Source organism: Gossypium hirsutum, chromosome A10 (genome assembly GCF_007990345.1).
Source record: "Gossypium hirsutum isolate 1008001.06 chromosome A10, Gossypium_hirsutum_v2.1, whole genome shotgun sequence".
In the NCBI taxonomy this organism is placed as follows: Eukaryota; Viridiplantae; Streptophyta; class Magnoliopsida; order Malvales; family Malvaceae; genus Gossypium; species Gossypium hirsutum.
Genome location: NC_053433.1, coordinates 92,936,287 through 92,956,888, shown reverse-complemented (window position 1 = coordinate 92,956,888; position 20,602 = coordinate 92,936,287). Strand labels below are relative to the sequence as shown.

The following is a 20,602-nucleotide window of genomic DNA, read 5'->3' as shown; positions in this document are numbered from 1 at the left end:
ACCCGATCCGCTGTCCGTGATCAACTCAATAATGTTGCACACTTAGTTTCCATAGTGATTCAAAAAAATATATATTAAGTCCGCACACTCAGTGCTATATAATCAACTCGCACACTTAGTGCTATATAATCAAACTCGCACACTTAGTGCTGTACAATTTAAACCCGCACACTTAGTGCCAATCTCATGATCATAAATGTTTATACCCGCACACTTAGTGCCGAGATCAACAACTCAATACATCTCACCTCTTTTCTTTTCATTCAACACTTTCATCACCACATGCATACATGTATATAAATTTATCATTCCATTCGGCATAATTACATAGACATTATGTCTATTTAGATCAATACAAAATATATGCTTGGTGACTTACCTTATGTTGGGTAAAATAATTCCAAGTCGGCTACTCGATGACCTTCGATTTTCCCTTGTTGGACGCCTCTCCTTTAGAGTCTTGAGCTTAAACAAATAAATTAACTCATTTAACCGCTTTGCTACATATATTGGTATCCACATTTTAATGATTTTATGACATACGAAACGACATGGTAAAATTTTCATCTTGCTACTTTATGTTCTTAGCTATTCGGCTAATAACCTCATGCAATTACCATACTATCAATAATCTAATCACACATGCATATGCATACTTGGACATTCGGTAATCACCTTTGCTAATTTTAAACTCAACATCACATAAGCTCCCAAGTGATGGCCGAATGCTTCATTTGTTACCCAACTAACCATTCAACAACCTCAACCTCATTACCACCCTTTTATGCCTAATTATCTAAGTCAAGATAAGATCATCAACATGCCTAACTATAGCCGAATGTGCAACATTAATCTATCATTTCTATCTCATTTAACACTTAACATTTACCACATATCGATTCACCAAACTCTCCATCTATTCATGCTCTCATATTCGGTCACCCATACCCATACTAACCATATAACTAATTAATCCTAGGGTTAAACACAAGTGCAATATTGAAGCACCATGGCTGAACCTTTATGAAGTTGCTAAGACCCCTCATTTCTACTCCTCACACACTCTCACATCCAAACATTTTTTATTAAACACTCAAGCTCAATCATCTTCATGCCTCATCACCACAACATCAAAACACCAACCAAGAAAGACAACACCCATGGCCGAATATCATCTCCATCACATAGCAAGATTTAGACCATGGGCTAGGTAGAACTCAAACTAACAACTAAAACATGCATGCATCTCATGGAACATCATCAAACATACCTTAGCCTAGTTACATGCATGGCCGAATCTCTTCAACCTTTCTTCTTCCTTCCTCCTTCAAATTTTCGGCCAAGGTGTTAAAGGATGAACACCCTTTCTTTTTTTTTTCTTTTCTTTGTCTAGTTACGGCAATGGAGGGGGGATGGATGAGACAACTTTGTTTTCATCACCCCTCCCTTTTCATTATTTAATTACTAACCCTTTATTTATTCTTTCTAACATAACACACTAAGCCAACATGTTCCCAACATGTTTCCACCCATAGCATGGCCGGCCACTAGCTCAAATTTTGGGTAATTTGACATGCAAACCCATCATTTTCATAACATGCATTAATAGGCCACTTCACATTTGCCTAGCACATTTCTAAATTTTCTCGCATAAGTCCTATTTAACAAAATTCACTTACAATTAACAAAATTCAAACATGAAATTTTCACACATGAATATATACATATAATAAGCATCAAATATGATGGCTAATTATTATTATGACTCGGTTTTGTGGTCCCGAAACCACTTCCCGACTAGGGTCAATTTTGGGCTGTCACAAGGAGCATATTAACATAACATACGAGATAACATATAATTCAACATAAAACATAATACATACTTAAAAAGAATAGGTAAAAATTCCTAAACACATAATTCAACATATATTTAAACACAAATGATGTATGATATACAATTTTAACACATATATAAAAAATGCATTTGAAAATAAATTATAAAAGTCTAAGATATTACATAACATACAAAATATATAACATAGCAGTAATACATTAATTCTAAAGTAAAAGCAAATATTGTATAATAATAAAAACATAAGTTTTTAAAAAAAAATATATGTATAATATAAACAATTGATAAATAGAATGAGCATATAAAATGTGATATTTAATGATAGATTTAAAATATAATATATAATAAAAAATATATTTATAAGAATAATACTTATATAAAAATATAAAATATATTGGTTTAGAAAAATAATGTATAAAATATCAAATATGTAAAAGAATTTATATTTATAATAATTATATAATATATATAAATATAAGTTTAGAATAATGTGAAATAAGTAATTAATGATGAAATATACGTATTATACAAATTACAATATTATAATATCTTCAAAATGTGTAATAATAGAATATAAGTAAAGTAATTATTAACATATAAATAAAAATAAGTATATAATATAAGTTAAAACCTTTAATGATAATAATGTATAAATAAAAAAAATATAATAGTATAAAAAATGACATAATATAAAATAATTATAATATATAATATGAAAGTATATATGTAAAAATAATGTATAATATATAAATAATTAATAAAGATATAACACAAGTAAAAATATATAAATAATAATGTAAAATAATAATTATTTAAAAATATATAATAAATAATAATAATATGAAATAATATATGGTTAATACAATAGTGTAAAGATATATAAACATTATGTGATAAAAATATACTATAATAAATGATATATGTTAAAATATATATTAATATGATAATAGGAAGATATTAAGTAATATAATAAAATATAAGTAAATAATATAAAATATAATACATATATTCATATTAAAATATAATAGTATATGTATAAAGTTTTAAAATAAATAAGTTATAAATAGATTAAAAGGGATAAAAGGGGCTAAATTGAACGTAAATAAAAAGTCAGAGGCTAATTTAAAAAGAGAATAACTGATATCAGACCTAATTGAAACGGCTTCCCTTGTCCCTAAACGGCATTGTTTTAATCTAGGACTTTAAACAGTTACTGTAAGGACTAAATTAAAACTGAAGCAAAATATCAGGGCTAAATCATAAATAAAATAAAATAAAATTTTAAACACAAAAAGGTGGAAGGACCAATTGGGTAATTAACCCAATTCTCAAAAAACACGCGGATCCTCCCCGGTTATTCGGGTCAACGCGCGGATCCTGGGGCCTTAAAACGTCGTCGTTTTAAGCTTATCAGACTAAGCTAAAACGGTGTAGTTTCTCTTGGGCTATATAAGCCAAATTTCGACCAAAAAAATCATTTAGAAGCCTGGTTTAAAAAAAAAAACTCAGAGAAATCCTCTGTGGGAGGATTTGGGGTCGGTCTTAGAGCCTCGTTGGGCCCCTGTTCTCAGTCGTTACGCGCCCACGCGCCACAGCGAAGGCCTCCGCGCACGGTGATCGGAGGGCTAAAAAACCCTCATCCTTTCTGGGTGAAAATACAGTTAACTCTTCCGTTTTAATATTTTAGTAGTCGATTTGCTGATGATGCTAAATATTTCATAAAAAAAAATAGTAGAACATGAAGTATATATATCACCTTAAAACTGCTTGTAACCCTCTGAATGAATATGTGTAAGTATATTTTCTATTCTGTCAAAATTCGGTCCCTTTACATTGTTTTGATTTGGGCTTTTATAGCCACTGCTGTTATTACATAAACTAGGAAAGAAATCTTTTATATCTTTCCATATTTGCTTTGTTTGCTGCTGTGGTTCTTTCTTTCTTTCGCAGGTATCAACGGAGAATTTGGCACCGGAGTTGATTCGGCCGTAAATCACGGCGAGGCCAGAGTCACGGTGCTCGGTCGTGAGAGGGACAAGCTTCTGGACAACGCATTAATGGTGCGTCAATGTGCATTGATGGCCTTGATTTGGGGAGTTGAACAGATGCTCCCTGAGGCTTCCAGAAGACGCTACGGCGCTGCAGTCTTCAGGAGACCCTAGGGTTTCCTGTTTCTCTAAAGTCACTTGGGCCACTTGGGCCCCTGGGTGTAATGAGTCTGCTGGGGCCATTGTGTTTTGGTTAAGGGTATAATTAGGGTAGTTTAAGCTATTGGGTTGTAACCGGGTATGAGACTTTTGCATTTGGGCTTATGAGGTCCTAAGGCCTATTTATTGTAAATGGATTGTTTAAATAAACATTCATTTATTTTCTATTTTTGGTTTTATTTATTTAACCTTGGGCCCGGGCAGATTTGGGCTATTACAGTTCTATTTTTCCTCTCTGATACGCCATTTTGTTGGGGGGTATATGCAGTGGTAAGCTCTTTTCGAATGCCATGAATTTTACAAAATGCTTCAAATTTCTTGGAGCAATATTCTCTACCACGATCAGTGTAAAGAGCTTGAATGGTTTTCTCGATTTCATTCTTGACAAGTGCTTTGAAGCTAGTAAATATATTAAATGCTTTTGATTTCTCCTGCAAGAAGTAAACCCACGCTTTTTGAGAATAATCATCAATGAAAGTAAGGAAATAATTTTTACCTCCATTAGATGATGGTTTTATTGGTCCACAAATATCTAAATGAACCAATTCCAACACACGTTTTGCTCTCCAAGACTTTCCTTTGGAAAATTGTTCACGATGTTGTTTGCTAACAACACAATCTTCACACACCTGGGATGGAATGACAATTTGAGGAAGACCGCAGACCATCTCTTTCTGTCTAAGAGTCTTCACACCCCCTAAATTAAGATAACCATAGCGTAAATGCCAAACACAATCAATCAAGGTTGAACACAATCAATCACTAATGGAAACAACCTGTTGGTATTCATAGGAACCACTACAATAGCACCTCTGGAAGGATCATAAATTTCACAAACACCTTTTGATATCATAATCACATATCCTTTTTCTTACAATTGACCAACATTTAACAAGTTACTTTTTAAAGCAGGTACAAAGAAATCATTGGAAATTGTCTCTACAAAACCATTCTTGGTTCTTATACTAATGTCACCCTTTTCCACTACATGAACAATAGATTTATCTCTAAAAGACACAGTAGTGTGAAAATCTTCATTTAGATAAGAGAAAGAAGACTTATTACCGCACATATGGTTGCTACACCCCGTATCCACATACCATAAATATATGTTTTGCGACTCCTCTTGCTTGTTATGAACTGCCATCAACAAGGTTTCAACTTCTTCTTTTTCTAGAAAATTTGACTTTTCTCCCTTTTCCTTGTCATTAGACAGATTAGTACGACATTCAGAACGATAATGATCAAACCTATAAGATCTAAAACATTCTACGTTTGATTTGTCAAATTGTTGATCCCATTGTTTGCCTTTATCATTTGGTTTGGCATGCCTACTACCATCTTTATTCCAACTGTCTCTTCTACTTCTTCCCCTTCCCTTCCCTTTCCTCGACCTCTACCCCTTCCTCTGAAAGAATGAGTTGAAGCTTTCAAAGCCTGCTCTATTGAGGTAGAAGTTCTGTTCATCTTCTGCTCATGGACCAACAAGGAGCTCTGAAGTTTATCAAGAGTGAGTTCATCAAGAGTAATGAGTTGAAACTTTCAAAGCCTGCTCTATTGAGGTAGAAGTTCTGTTAATATTCTGCTCATGGACCAAAAATGAGCTCTGAATTTCATCAAGAGTGAGTGCATCAGTATCCTTAGATTCTTTAGTTGAGCAAACAACATACTCATACTTTGGTGATAAAGACCGCAGTATCTTCTCGACAATGGTTGTGTCATTCATCTTCTCACCATGAAATCACATATTATTTGCGATTCCCATGGTTCGTGCACAATAGTCTATAATAGACTCACCATCCTTCATCTGAAGAACCTCAAAGTCCCTCCATAGGACCTGAAGCTGTGCACGCTTGAAATATCCTTGGAAGTTTCTTTGCAAAGAATGGTTTCTAGGATCGAATAATAAATAGCTTGAAATAAGTAATTCTTTGCTTTCAAATGTTTCAGTTTCAGCCGTTCCAAGACCTTTTGCTGTGCTTCTCTAAGCCTTTCTCCATTTGTTGATGCTGTTACATCGTGCTCAATGACCTGCCAATATTCCTTAGACCGCAAGAAGTTCTTCATCAACATGTTCCAATGATCATAGTGACCATCAAAACATGGAAGAGCTAGCTGCACAAAATTTTCAGAAGCCATAGGAACTTTTTCCTCTCACTACCACTGTTAACTTACTAAAAGAGATCATAGCAAGACAAAGATAATAAGGAAATGGAAAACTAAGATGATGAGTACATTGATTCATAATCCAAGAGCCTATTTATATAGGCTTTTACATAACAGAAAAACTAAAAATAGGCACTAACAACTAGAGAAAAAAGCTAAACAAAATAAATCCATAATTTTCAACCACTAAAACTTTGATGTGCATCAACTATATGCCTAGAAATAAGGAAAATAATCTGATTTTATTAACAAGCAGATTTTATGAACAGGAGCTCCTGCTGCTGTCGTATCATTATTTCCCTTAACCTTAAAGGTAGCTTTCCTATGGATTCTTTTCTCCATTTTAGTCTATTACTTGCAACTATTAGTTTCCGCGTTCTTTTCGTTTTGCAGGTCTGGAATACTAGTACATACCCGTTAACTTACATAAGGGGGAGCAATTCAGTCCTGGTAAGAACTGTTTTTTCATTTTTGCTGGTTGCACTAATTCATTAATTATTGTAATTAAAACATTGTGGAAACTTGGAAAATGGGTAGAATTCCAAAAGCTGAATCCTATTGGTTATGTGCCGGTGCTGGTGGATGGTGACATTATCATTTTAGACTCTTACAATTTTTATGGTCATTTTCCTGTTCCACTACCCTATTCTTTTCATTACTTGGCTTGAATGGTTTGCTTTGGATAAATCAAAATTTTGATCCAACAGTATTTGGAGGAGAAATACCCTCAACACCCTTTATTTCCATCTGATCTTGCAAAGAAGGCACTCAATTTCCAGGTCTCTGCTTTCCTTCTTTGATTCACTTTTTCTTTACCTTTTTTTTTCCTCGTCCTACTTAGCTTTGTATGATTAAATAACTATATTTTACTAATTTGCGCTACACTAATGAGTACTCGCATCATTTTATAGGCTGAAAATATTGTTTGCTTTAGCATTCAGCCTCTTCAGAATCAAGTTGTATTGGTTCGTTTGTCTTATGTGTTCATTTCATTTATGAAAGCAGACATATCTTCTTTTTTGGTATTATTAAAATATTTAGGAATTGCATTTGAGTTGCCACTTTCCCCTGTCTAGGAGTACATTGAGGAAAAAGTAAGTCCGGATGAGAAAATTCCTTGGACAAAATTTCATATTGAGAAAGGCTTTGAAGGTAAGTGATTAGTAAGGCATCCTCCTACGGTTAAATGCCATGAGGATTATTGTTTACTCTAGTGGATTTAGCATTTGATTTGATTAATGTTTCTTTGTTTCAGCACTTGAGAAGCTGTTAAAAGATCATGCTGGAAGATATGCGACTAGAGATGAAGGTTCCTTGGTTTTTTCATCCTCTCCTGTTTATATATACAACTTCATGCTCAGTTTACATGGTAAATCTGTAAAACTTTATAAATTTGATATTATGCATACAAAAAACTTAATATTGCATAAATAATAATTTTAGGATTTTTGGAATAACAAAATTTTACAAAATATAAAGATTTACCTGATAAGGAATTGTAGTCGACTATTGAATTTGACAGAGAAGAACACCACAATAAACTGATTTCTTCTTGACTTTTTCTCTTGATCACACAAATCCTAAGTGATGTAGTCTATAATTTTTCTGTATTTTTTTTCATTTGTTTATGTAACCCTAATAGGTAGATAGAGATAGATCAATTTATAATGATTTAACCTTTAATCAGATACATTCATCAACTAAGCGAATGATCGAACAAGATTTAACTTCTGTTAAAGTATAATGCTTAATCATTTTAAAATGGGCTACTTGATTTTAGACGGAGTCCATAAAGTTGGACTAAAATATTACATTCTCCCACTTGCCTCAATGTAAAAAAAAAAAATTAATAGAATAAATGTTGAGCACACAGAAATAATATATAACATTGATCATTATTACCATATTATAGTGAATTGCAACTGTGAGTAATGAAGTTTGTATATAGTTTAAATCACATACCCCTTCCATATGCTATGAAATTATAATCCAATATATAATAGGTCTTTAAATAATATACATATCAAATCATGACCATAATAATATCTTATAAAGATTTTCCTATTTCAAATAATTTTAAAATTTATCTGCACACAATTACATTAAACATAAAATAGGTCAATGTTATATAAGAAACACAATAACTAAGTTCAAAGTGTCTCATTATCATAAAATATAATTCATTAATACAACCCAGAGATATTCTATGTAGATGTTCTTTACATTGTTTTCGTAAGACTTCAATTAACATATCTACAATCATGAGATCGGTTTAAATGTGTTTTATAGACACTCTTTACTTTTGGATTTCCTTCTTAATGATAAGATATTTTAACTTCGTATGTTTTGCACTTTTGTAATATTTTTTGTCATTGGAGAAAATACTACTGTGAAATTATCACAATAAATTTTTAGCAACTTGGTAATGGTGTCAAGTCGACTACCCAAGTCCTAAAATAAGTTCTACAATCACAATTCATGAATTGTAGCGTCAAAACATCGAACAAATTCTGCTTCCATCATAAATGATGCAATAACATATTATTTAGCACTTTCCTATTATTTGACTCTTTTAATAAAAAAATAAATAAATAACCAAAAGTGTAATTGCTACTATCTAAGGCATCCTTACTAAAAAAAAATTTAAATCCAAATTTACTTTCAACTACTTAGATATATTATAAACGAGCATGTAATTATTTGTTCAAACTGCTCATGACATATGTATAAGGAATTGATTCATTTTTTTATTCTATATCATTATTTGAACATTGCCTAAGACTAAATTTATCCCTCTTTTTATTTAGGAACAATTCCTCAACAATTATGCATATTAAATCTCTTTATAACTCCTAGATATGTTTGTATGAAATAATCCTAACAATCAATGTGATATATCATGGTATATTTTATTTCCTTCACACATTTGTATGTTTAAGAGAAAAACTTTTGTATCATGCAACAAACCTAAATAATTTGCAGCAAGCAAAATATTGTCAATGCATAGAATTAAGTATATAAACTTGCTTCCATTGATCTTTTGATATATACACCTACCAATAATGCTTTCATGAAAAACAAAAGACTTAATGGCATCATTAAACTCGATGTACCACTATCCTGAACTTGTTTAAGTCCATAAATTGATGTATTAAGTTTACATTGTTAGAAAAAATTCAGTTTGAAAATGATTCTCTATCACAACAGAAAATAAAAATTTGAAAACTGAGTTGGTTTGTAATATTTATAGCAATAAAATTTTCTCGAAAAGTACTTGTACACTATAAGAAAATAGACTTTTAGCGGCGTTTGTTGGGAAAGCACAACTAAAAGTCATGGCTTTTAGCGGCGTTTGTTGGGAAAGTGCCGCTAAAAGTCATGGCTTTTAGCGGCGGTTTTTTGGCAAATGCCGCTAAAAGCCATTACTTTTAGCTGCGCTTTTCCCACAAACGCCGCTAATTTTGGCAGATTTGCAATATATTTTTTCACCAATATCTAGCCCTTCCTGCATTAAAATCCAACCAAATACAACAAATATAGTATAAAATGCAGCCAAAAACAACAAATTTAGCGTAAAAAATACAACAAAAAACATTAATTCTAAATGATACTTCAAATTTAACGAAAGATATATGATATAATTAATAAATAAAGTATAATTTAAAATATTCTTACAATAATGTTAAACGTGACAAAGTTAAAAACATTCTTACAATGAGAAAACTAATGTCTAAGATGGCGGCTTTTGCGATTGCTGAAACATCTGCATCATCTGCTGAAGCTGTAGTTGAAGGTCATCGTACTTTTTTCTCTGCTCTGCTGCCATCGCTGCTGCCTCTGCCTCCCTCGTTCGTGCCTCTGCCTCCCTCGCTGCTGCCGCTGCCTTCCTCTCTGTTGCCTCCATTCTAAGTGTTGCTGGAGTTCTTCATATTTTCGTTGAACCTCGGCAATTTGCTCAACCATGTTCGCTTGCATCTGAGCTATCTGGTCTCTTAACCTCTGAACTTCAGCTTGAGCTTGACTTCCGGAAGGCATGTATTGCTGGGAGCCGGATCCAAAATATTGGGTCGGGATAACACCAGATCTTTGAAATCGAACCCGACCGTACCTTTCAGGACCCAAAACTTCAGTGATAATTCTGTTATCAATGTTCTCAAGACTAACAGAACTATCAGTCTAAGTAATTGCTTCATATTCCGCCTTCTTCTCCTTTAGTTTCTCCTAAAAAATCAATTAAAGAGTTAGAAACGAAATATATAATAAAAAAGGAATGCAACATAACTTAACATTATTTAAAACTACTAATGATGAATTGAATTAAACAATTATAATTAAACATTATAAATATTTAGAATAAATCAAATATTATTAAGTAAATATACCATAATTTCTCCAGCTTCGGATGTCATAGGAGATCCATTTTTCTTCCTATGCGTAATCTCAAAAAGCTGAAGGCGTCCAACTTTTTGTCCAGATTTGACTTCCTACAATATAGTAGTAAAAATATTATTTAATAGTAGAAAGTTATTAATATTTGAAAGAATTAATAAATTCATAATACCTCGACCTCAGCTACAGAAGCAAAACTTCTCGACCCTGCCGTGTGCGTGAATTTTTGTTTTTGTCTGCTGCTTGTTCCAATTCGCTCATGGTCCTACACAATGAAATTATTATTACGTATATAGTAAACACTATATATAAGAGTTTGGAAATACGTAATACCTCTCCTTTCTTTGAATTCCAGAATCTAACCGTATCTTCCCATTGGTACCTTAGCATTCTCGGCGGGACATTTCTCAATTTTTCCTCGAGGCTTATGTTTTTCTTAAAATATTATTTTTTTAAAGTGCTTTTATTGTCTCTCCATTTTTTACCCAATGCCTTCTTGATATAATCATCAGAGACCTCTAAAGCAAATCTCTCCTAAAAAAACACAAGTTTAGAATGTAAATATAAATGAAACTTAAACCAAAGTATTATAAATTACATTCACATTTTGTTACCTTAATATTAGCGAGAGCCTGATTTTGTTGCTATCAGGCATGTGATGCCATGATTCGTAGTTGATGGGCAACATATTGGCATTTCGTGCTAAAATGCCCAAATAGCCTGCTAAAAGTCGTGCTTCAGATCCAACAGGCTGACCATGAGTATTTCTACTTACTTTGACACGCTCGACAGGATCTAAGTCGTATAAATCTCTAAGCAGCGTACGTCCTCGAACTCTGCGTGTCCCACCACTTTTAGCTGAAAAATGATATACTATAATTATATTAAAATTGACAAATAAATCAATAATAAAAGTCAACACATGTAAAATGAACTTAACATTACTTTGAAATTCTTCAGGCTCGTCAAGTGTCTCCGGCACATTCGAAGATCCAACAACTGTCTGCTGTTCACTATTTCCTTCTTCCGAATTTGGAGTATTCTGGACAATACTTAAATATTGTAATCTTCTTTTACACATTTTTCCTGCAATACACATAAAATAGTTAAAGTTTTAGTAACAAATTACAACAATAATAGTACATATAAAATAGTTAAATTATATAACATGAGCAAGATTAAAATTATAATATTATATAATTAAAAAATCGTAAAATCTTACTACATAATTATTCGTAAATATCTTCATCCACATCATGTCGAACTCATTGATGTTGTGTACTAGTACTAGGGATATTTTCATCTAAGTTTTGTTCTGGAAAAGGTAATGTTTCTGATCTTTCGACGATGTCATCTCTACTTCCATTTCCCATGTCAAACAAGTCTCTAAGGGTGTTCCGGAGTACAACATACCAATCCTCATCATTTGGATCTTTCGAATAAAAAACTTGTTTCACTTGAGACGAAAATACATATGGCTCGTCCATCAATTGTTGTCCAGTGTGAATCAAGCGAGAGAAATTCACCATTGTAAAACCAAATTGATCTTTTTTAATTCCTCGAGCAGTATTAACATCAGCCCAATCACACCGAAATAAGACAACTTTCCATCTGCCATAGTAATCCAACTCAATAATGTCGGTAAGAAGTCCGTAATACTCCATATTACCCTCAATCGGATTACTGTCCTTAGCACTAGCATAACTTGTAATTGAAGAATCAACAACTCCACAATTTTGAGTTCTCCTCATTCTCTCACGATACTTTGTATGAAATCTGTATCCATTGATGAGGAAGGCACTATATCTTTTTATTACTCTGTTCAGACCTTGGGAAAGCCATTTAACTTCATCATTGACGTCCTTCCCACTCCAAACCTATTGAATCGAAAGTAAATTGAATAATTATAAATGTATTATGTAAAAACATTCTTATTTTATTAACTAAATTTCGCGATTATATGTAACTTATTCACTTTAGTTACATACCATTTGGCTTAACCATTCATGAAAAGATTCTGTGAATAACTTATTAATCTCTCGATGTTGTAATCTTCGAGAGCGTGCACGAGATCTCAAAATTTGTTTGTACTCACTATGTTAAAAACAAGTTTAATTGGTTAGAAGATAAACAAATCAAAACAACGAATATATGAGGAAATTTTAGAACTTACTTGCGTAACGGTTCAACTAAATCATGGTGAAAAAGTACATATCGATATGCTTGTATCCACGATATGTCATCTAATTCTTCAATTTCAACTTTGCCAATTGGTTCTCCATAACTTTGGAATAAATAAGTTTCGGCCAAGTTATGATCATTGAGCCCAACATTTCTACTTGGTCTATTTAATCGTGTTTCAGCATCTTCTAAATATCTAGAACAGAAGGTCATGCACTCCTCTGCCAAGTAGCCTTCAGTATTTGATCCTTCTGGATAATGCTTATTGCGACAATATGACTTCAATTTGCTTAGGAACCTAAACACGATATACAATATTTATCAAAATCTGTAACTAAATGTATAGAGGTGAATGAATGAATACTTGAGAAATAAATTAGCACCTTTCTATAGGATACATCCATCGATAAAAAACCGGTCCACTGAGTATTGCTTCGTGGTGGAGATGGATTACCAAGTGTACCATAATAGTGAAGAAGGAAGGTGGAAAGATCTTCTCCAAATTGCATAAAGTCAAAGCCGCTCGATCCTGTACTTTCTCAAGTTCTTCAACATCCAAAACTTTGCCACAAATGGCTTTCATTATATTGGATAGTTCAATTATACAGGACGTTACATTCTTTGACATACAACATCGTAAAGCAATTGGGAGTAAATCTTGCATCAAGATGTGGTAATCATGTGATTTTAATGAATATAATCTTTGATCTTTGAGACTCACACATCGAGATATATTTGACGCATATGCATCTGGGACCTTTATATCCTTCAAGACTATGCAGAACACTTCTTTCTCTTTCTTTGACATTGAAAAAATAGAAGGCGGCAACCGATATTTCCCATTCGGAAGTACTTGAAGATGAAGATCACGTCGAATTCTCATGTCAACTAAATCAAGTCGGCTTTGAAGATTGTCTTTTGATTTTCCATCGACATTCAAAATTGTCCCAATTATGTTCTTGCAGACATTCTTCTTAATATGCATGACATCAAGATTGTGGCGTAAAATGTTGTGCTCCCAATAAGACAACTAAAAAAAATACTCATTTTTTCCATAAGTCCGCCTCATTAGGGTCATCCTCTCCATCAGATTCATCATCAGATTCATCCCTCGATCTTCTCTTTGTTTGCGTGTTAGGTGGTTGATTCATCTTCCCATAACTAAAATTCATATCTTTTAACATAAACAAGATGTTAGATCCAATGGTTTGCTCAGGAGCTTCTCTGTACTCTTCAGTACCGTCAAATAGAGTCCTCTGAAATCTAAATTTATGATTTCCATCTAACCACTGACGATGGCCCATGTAAGAGAACTTCTTCCCTTTGTACAACCACTTCGAACAAGTTTGTGCAGCACAATAAGGACAAGCATAACGTCCTTTAGTACTCCAACCTGATAAATTAGCATAAGCCGGGAAATCATTAATTGTCCACAACAAAGCTGCATGTAAATTAAAGTTCTCCTTTCTCAATACATCATATGTCTCAACACCCGACCATAATTGTTTTAACTCTTCAATAAGTGGCTGCAAATAGATGTCAATATCTTTTCTGGGACCTTTCTCTCTAGGGATAATCATTGATAAAATAAATGAAGACTGCTTCATGCAAATCCATGGAGGCAAATTGTAAGGAACAAGCACTACAGGCCAAGTACTGTACGAAGTACTCATGATTTTAAATGGATTAAAGCCGTCAGCTGCTAGCCCAAGCCTCACATTCCGAGGATCGCTTGCAAAGCTTGAAAATTTACTGTCAAATGATTTCCAAGCTAAAGAATCCGCAGGATGTCTTAATAATCCATCATCGATCCATTGATCATTATGCCACCTCATAGATTCGGCTATCTTTGATGACATGAAAAGCCTTTGAAGTGTTGGTATTAGGGGAAAATATCGCAAGACCTTGGCTGGCTTCTTTCTTAACCGTGCTCCACCTTCATCTGTATTCACATCTTCTGTATTACTATTCATCCAACGAGACTTACCGCAAACATGGCAAGACTGTTGGTTTTTTTGATCACCCCAGTACAACATGCAGTCATTTGGGCAATTATGAATTTTATCGTACCCAAGGCCCAGATTTTTTATTAGTCTCTTCATATCTTGACAAGACTGGAGAATTTTTGCAAACGGAAACATCTCTCTCAGAAACTCTAGCAGCATTGTAAAAGAGTTTCCGGTCCACCCTCCCAAACATTTTAAGTGAAATAGACGAATGCAGAAGGACAATTTCGAATATTTTGATCCCTCGTAAAGTTTTTCATTCATTTCATTAAGTAAATTGTAGAACTTCGCCGCTTTTTCATTTGGCTCCTCATTAGGTGCACTTGTTCCCATTTCGCAAAAAAACATTTCCACCAATATTACAATCATCGGATGCAATAAAGTCAGTTGGAAACGATTGCTCACCATGACTACGCATATTAAATGCATCCCGCAACATATCTTCTATGTCATTTTGTCTAACATACTGATGGTAATCAGTATCAGGATAAGTCGAATTAATCGTTGAAGAAGTTCCAATAGATGTACACTCTCCATGGAAAATCCATTTTTTATACCTCCGAATAAAGCCATCAACAATTAGATGTTCGTAGACAACTTCACGAAAATGCCAATTGATGTTGCCACACTTCTTACAGGGCAAAGAATCATATTCTCTTGGCTTGCATTTTGAAATGAAAAATTTAAAAAAGTTTGTACTCCATTTTGATAGGCATTGCTTACCCTTGACAATTTCATCCAACTCCTATCCATTTCGTAGATCTTGAAATCTAAAGTTGACAACATATTACAGTTACTTAAATGTTCTCAATTGATTTAAATCATATCATTATACTAAATATCTAGTCTCAACTGGGTATAAACTAATTCAGGCAAGTTACGACATTTTCAAGTATAGATTTATGTATTATGTAAGTTAAGTAAGTTTCGTAAGCTAGTTATGTAAGATATGAATGATATATATTTAAGTATTATGTAAGTTATTTAAGTTATGATATGATATATATTTATGTAAATTATATATTTATCTAAGTTATATAAGTTATGTAAGTTATATAAGTTATATATATGTAAGTTATGTAAGTTATGATATGATATATATTTATGTAAGTTATATATATATGTAAGTTATATAAGTTATGTAAGTTATATAATTATCTAAGTTATATAAGTTATATAAGTTATGTATGTTATATAAGCCATGTAAGTTATATAAGTTATATATTTATCTAAGTTATATAAGTTATGTACGTTTATTAAGTTATGTAAATTATGATATCAAATATATTTATGTATTATGTAAGTTTTTTATTTGACGATGTGGAAAATCACATGGATAATACATATCAAGTATCAAGTATTAAGTATCTACAGGTAAGTTGCGGGATTAAATAATATATAATTAAATAATTTTTATAAAAATTATTTTAATTAAATAATATACATGTCGTTCATTTTTATTTGACAAATCACATGTGCAGTTAAAATAGTCCACACTTAATTTAATTTATGTTTTACAAGTCATCTTTTCTTAAGTACATGTTAAAGCACTGTGTGGACATCCGTATTTAGCTTAAAAGCTATGATTTATTTTGAAAAAAAAGTTTAACTTAAATGATAAAACGAACGATAATATTTGTGATAAAACGGACAATAATATTTGTTATAAAACGGACGAGAATATTTCAATAATAACTTAAATTTAAGTTAAAAACTATATATAATATTTTATTAAATATTTGTATATTAGATGGACATATTATATTAATAAATAAATATATTAAAAATCGTGATAAAAATATTTGTATATTAGATGAGACATATTATATCAATAAATAAATTTATTAAAAATCGTGATAGAAATATTTGTATATTAGATGGGACATATTATATCAATAAATAAATTTATTAAAAATCGTGATAGAAGTTACAAAAATATGGTAGAAAAAATTCACGTGGCAAGCATACATGTCGAGAGGTATAATATTATTAAAAGGTTTTAAATTGAGCAGAAATGATCCCTTTTATAGTATTATTGTAAGTAAGAACATACGCATTGGAACCAGTAGCAAAGAGATCCCAAGGATAAGTAGAATAAGCTAATTAAAAAAATTAAAGACAGCATAACAAGTCTCTAAGGATAAACAGCATAAGCAAATTAAAAAAATAATCAAAGGACAGACTTCAAATAAGTTAAAAACATGATCCATTAATGATCTATTAGAAAATAAGTTAAAAACAGATTTAACAAATTAAATATACATACCTATTTGAAATTGTAATTACCTTGTACTTAGCTCATGGAATACATACTAAATATAATCTCCTAGAAATAAAGATTTAGCAAATTAAATATACATACCTCTTAGAAATTGTAAATTGGATGGAAGAGTCAATTCTAGCAAATTAAATTACACCTGCAAACAATGAACAACCATGAAATAAAAAAAATCTAAGGATAAACAAGAATTAAATAAGAATTAAAAACATGATCCATTAACGAATTTTCCAAAGCAAAAAGCTATTAATTATTTAATTTAAGGATAAAAACCAAATTTATATTTATGTATTATGAAATAAATAAATAAATTAATGAATCCTTTGGATAATTTCTTCGTTTTTGCTTGTTTGGTTACTGTAATATTACTCAGTTGCTGCCAATTTCAAACTCATAAATTGAATTTGCACTAATTACTCAGTTTAGACCTTGCCCGTTGCTGGTAAAGATTAGCAGCCTTCACTTCAATGCAGCCCCTCAGATTATTTTGTAGAAACACCAACTGATCAACAGCAGCTAGATGCAACCTTACAGTAATAGGGTGTAAGAGTTTTAGATCATCAGAACAAGTCCTGCCTGAAATCAATGACAGCAGTAACAATCAGAATAGCAAAAATGGAACACCATGTACTCTTCCTTATGTTTAAGCCACACAACCCATATGCAAGAAGCAGACTGCAAATAAAATGTTAGAAGGATTTATTTATACTATGACGATAAATGATTTATTTCAACGAGAGTTGCTCTTTGACCCCTTTACATCAAAACTCAAGTATTTTGACAAGAGCCAGCACAAACTAGAGCAATAAATTAAAATATAATCCATAACAAATTTTTTTACCACATCCAAAGCCACTGTTGTGATTTTAGACAATTAAACCCTTTCTGGTTGTATAACACATACAGCAAATTTCCTTTTGACCATGATGCCAAGTATCATCATGTAGAACCCCAATGGCAGTGACCCAAAGCATTTACTGACAGCTAAAGAGGACTCAGTTGCATATCTCTACTCAATTTAATGCTGTTAAGCCTTTTAGCTAATAGCAATGAGATTTTTCAAGCTAATTTTTCTCCAAGTAAGTGACTCAAAGCCTTCAGCAACAGCTAAAGGGAACTAGTTTAATATGATGATATGCAAAAATTAAAGTCAATACCTTCATAATATTATGATAGTAACCAAATTATTATAATAAAAAAGCAGGTAAAGCATGCAGAAATTTCTACCATAGTTTGCCAACCGTTGAGAAAGGCAAGAAAAACGAGAGTGATTTTTTCCAAGAGTCAATGCATATGATGAGTTGATGACACTCCACAATTTTTAGGGTTTATTTTTTCCGATGCTTACTTTTAACTAACCCAATCATATATCGATTTGACAAATTAACCATCTCTTTAAAATTGAATACTAACATTTTTCAGTTTCTTAAACAAATTCAAAGATTCCATTGACAACAAGAGACAAAGCTAAAAGGACTACCCTTTTCTAGAGAATTCATTTGAGATCAATTAGAATCTTATTACTTCAAATTTTTTTGTGTGTAGTAGCCTTTTACAAGTAAGATTGGGGGGTTAGGTGTTTTTCAATCATATGCTTTTTAGTTATCAGCATGCATATACGCTTATACATACAAACAAACATAACAGTACGTTGTAATGTGAAGGCACTAGTATGTTGTATATTAATAAAAAAAATTAAAAGTATGAATGCAAACATAATAAGACAAGATTATCATGTTAAAGCATATATTCGACAACAATTATTAACTCGTAAGTTATTAAAGAAACAATGTTTCAGCCAGCCGCCTTAAGCCATTTCAAACATTTTTAAAAATGTATAGACGTAATTATCATTCTAGGATGGTTTTAGAACATCCCCAAGGAAGTCTAATTACCGTACTACACAATTGGAAAATTAAGTTGAATTTTTATTATGACCTACAAAATATCGAGTTGCAGGGTCATCATTAATTCCCAGGGGGAAGGGCTATATTCCAACCAAGATGGGCTAACTAGTTTGGAAATTAGTAGTGTTGGTCCTACTTTTTGGTTTCACTGCTGTGCTCATTATCAACTCCTCAACTCCTTTTTGGTCAATTTTTTCAACTCCTCAAGTCACTGGGCAGATGTGAATGGATCTAATGAACCTCCCACAAACAGGTTTCATTTTGTAGTTTGATGGGTTACATTGATAAGATTTGCAGCAATAAACATGATTTCAGCCAGAAGGTATCGGATTTAATAAATGAGTAAAACAATTAAGAGAAGGTAAATAATGATAATATCCCCACATCTATCAAATCAAATTAAGAAGGTAATTACTTATCCTAGTTTTTATTCCTTTGTCTGGTCTGATTTCAAGGAAAGAATATGAATGATTGACGTATGTAGTCGAAGTTTAATACTATATATGTGACAACCCTAATTTGACCCTAGTCGTAATGTAGTTTCGGGACCACAAAATCGAGTCATAAAAATTTATTTTTTTATTTAATTACATATATTTTATATGCTTAATGACTGAATTAATATGTTTGAAAATTTAGTATTTTAATTTTGTCTTTTGGACGTAAAATTAGTAAAAAGGACTTGTTTGAGAACTTTAAAAATGTGGTAGGTAAATGTCCAAGGGATTAATTTGTTGAATTACTAAAAGGGTGAATTTGCATGTCTATTTTACCTTTTTAAATTATGGGTACGGTAATGGGGTTGGCATACAATAATTATATGCTTTTTATAATAATAGATTATATAATTGAAATATGTTATAATATAAAATAAGTTATAATATATTAAGTGGGGGGTGATAAAAACAAGGAAATAGAATGTTTCTCTTCCATCCTCATTGCCGAAAACATAAGGGAAAGAAGAAGGAAAATGTCAAGGGCATTTGGCCATCTTAAGGGTTAATTAAGGTAGGATTTTATGTTATTTTTATTAAATTTTATGAAAATTGAGTTAGTAGTCAAGCTCTTATTATAACCCATATGTGAATTTTTTTTGAATTGGTAACAAAATGCATTCGGTTATAATGGATAAATGCTAAGAAGATAGTGTTTTTATGTTTTGGATAGAAATATTAGAAAGGTGAAAATGAGCTAGCTAAATAGATATTGGTGAACTTAAATGATGGTATGAACAAATGTGGAGCTTTTGATAGTTTTTAGAAGTATTCAGTCAAGGTGGTTATGTGTTGAAACTTTGTGTTAAATGACAAAGTGATGTGCAATTGTTATTTTGGTAGTGACAATGCCGAAAGTGAAAAGATTGTTAAGGAATTATGGTTTAAATGTTTAGTGAAGATGATATTCGGCTTGTTAGTATGTGAATAAATTATTTAAAGTATAAACTTTATATGTATGCTAAAAATTTATATGCATTCGGCCTTGAGACATTAGATAAACTTTAGTTGAAGATTCAATGTCTTGAACAACGATGGTTATAAGATGAAATGGAAATTATTAAATTTATATATATATGTGAGTAATTAGCAAGGAGTGGTTACCGTATGTACATATATATA

General features: G+C 31.9%; 1 pseudogene; it reads left to right on the top strand.

Annotated features, from left to right (window-relative positions):
- Positions 1-3,693: 3,693 nt before the first annotated feature.
- The window catches only part of LOC107895510 (glutathione S-transferase zeta class-like), a 35,784-nt pseudogene continuing 18,875 nt past the window's right edge, over positions 3,694-20,602 (top strand).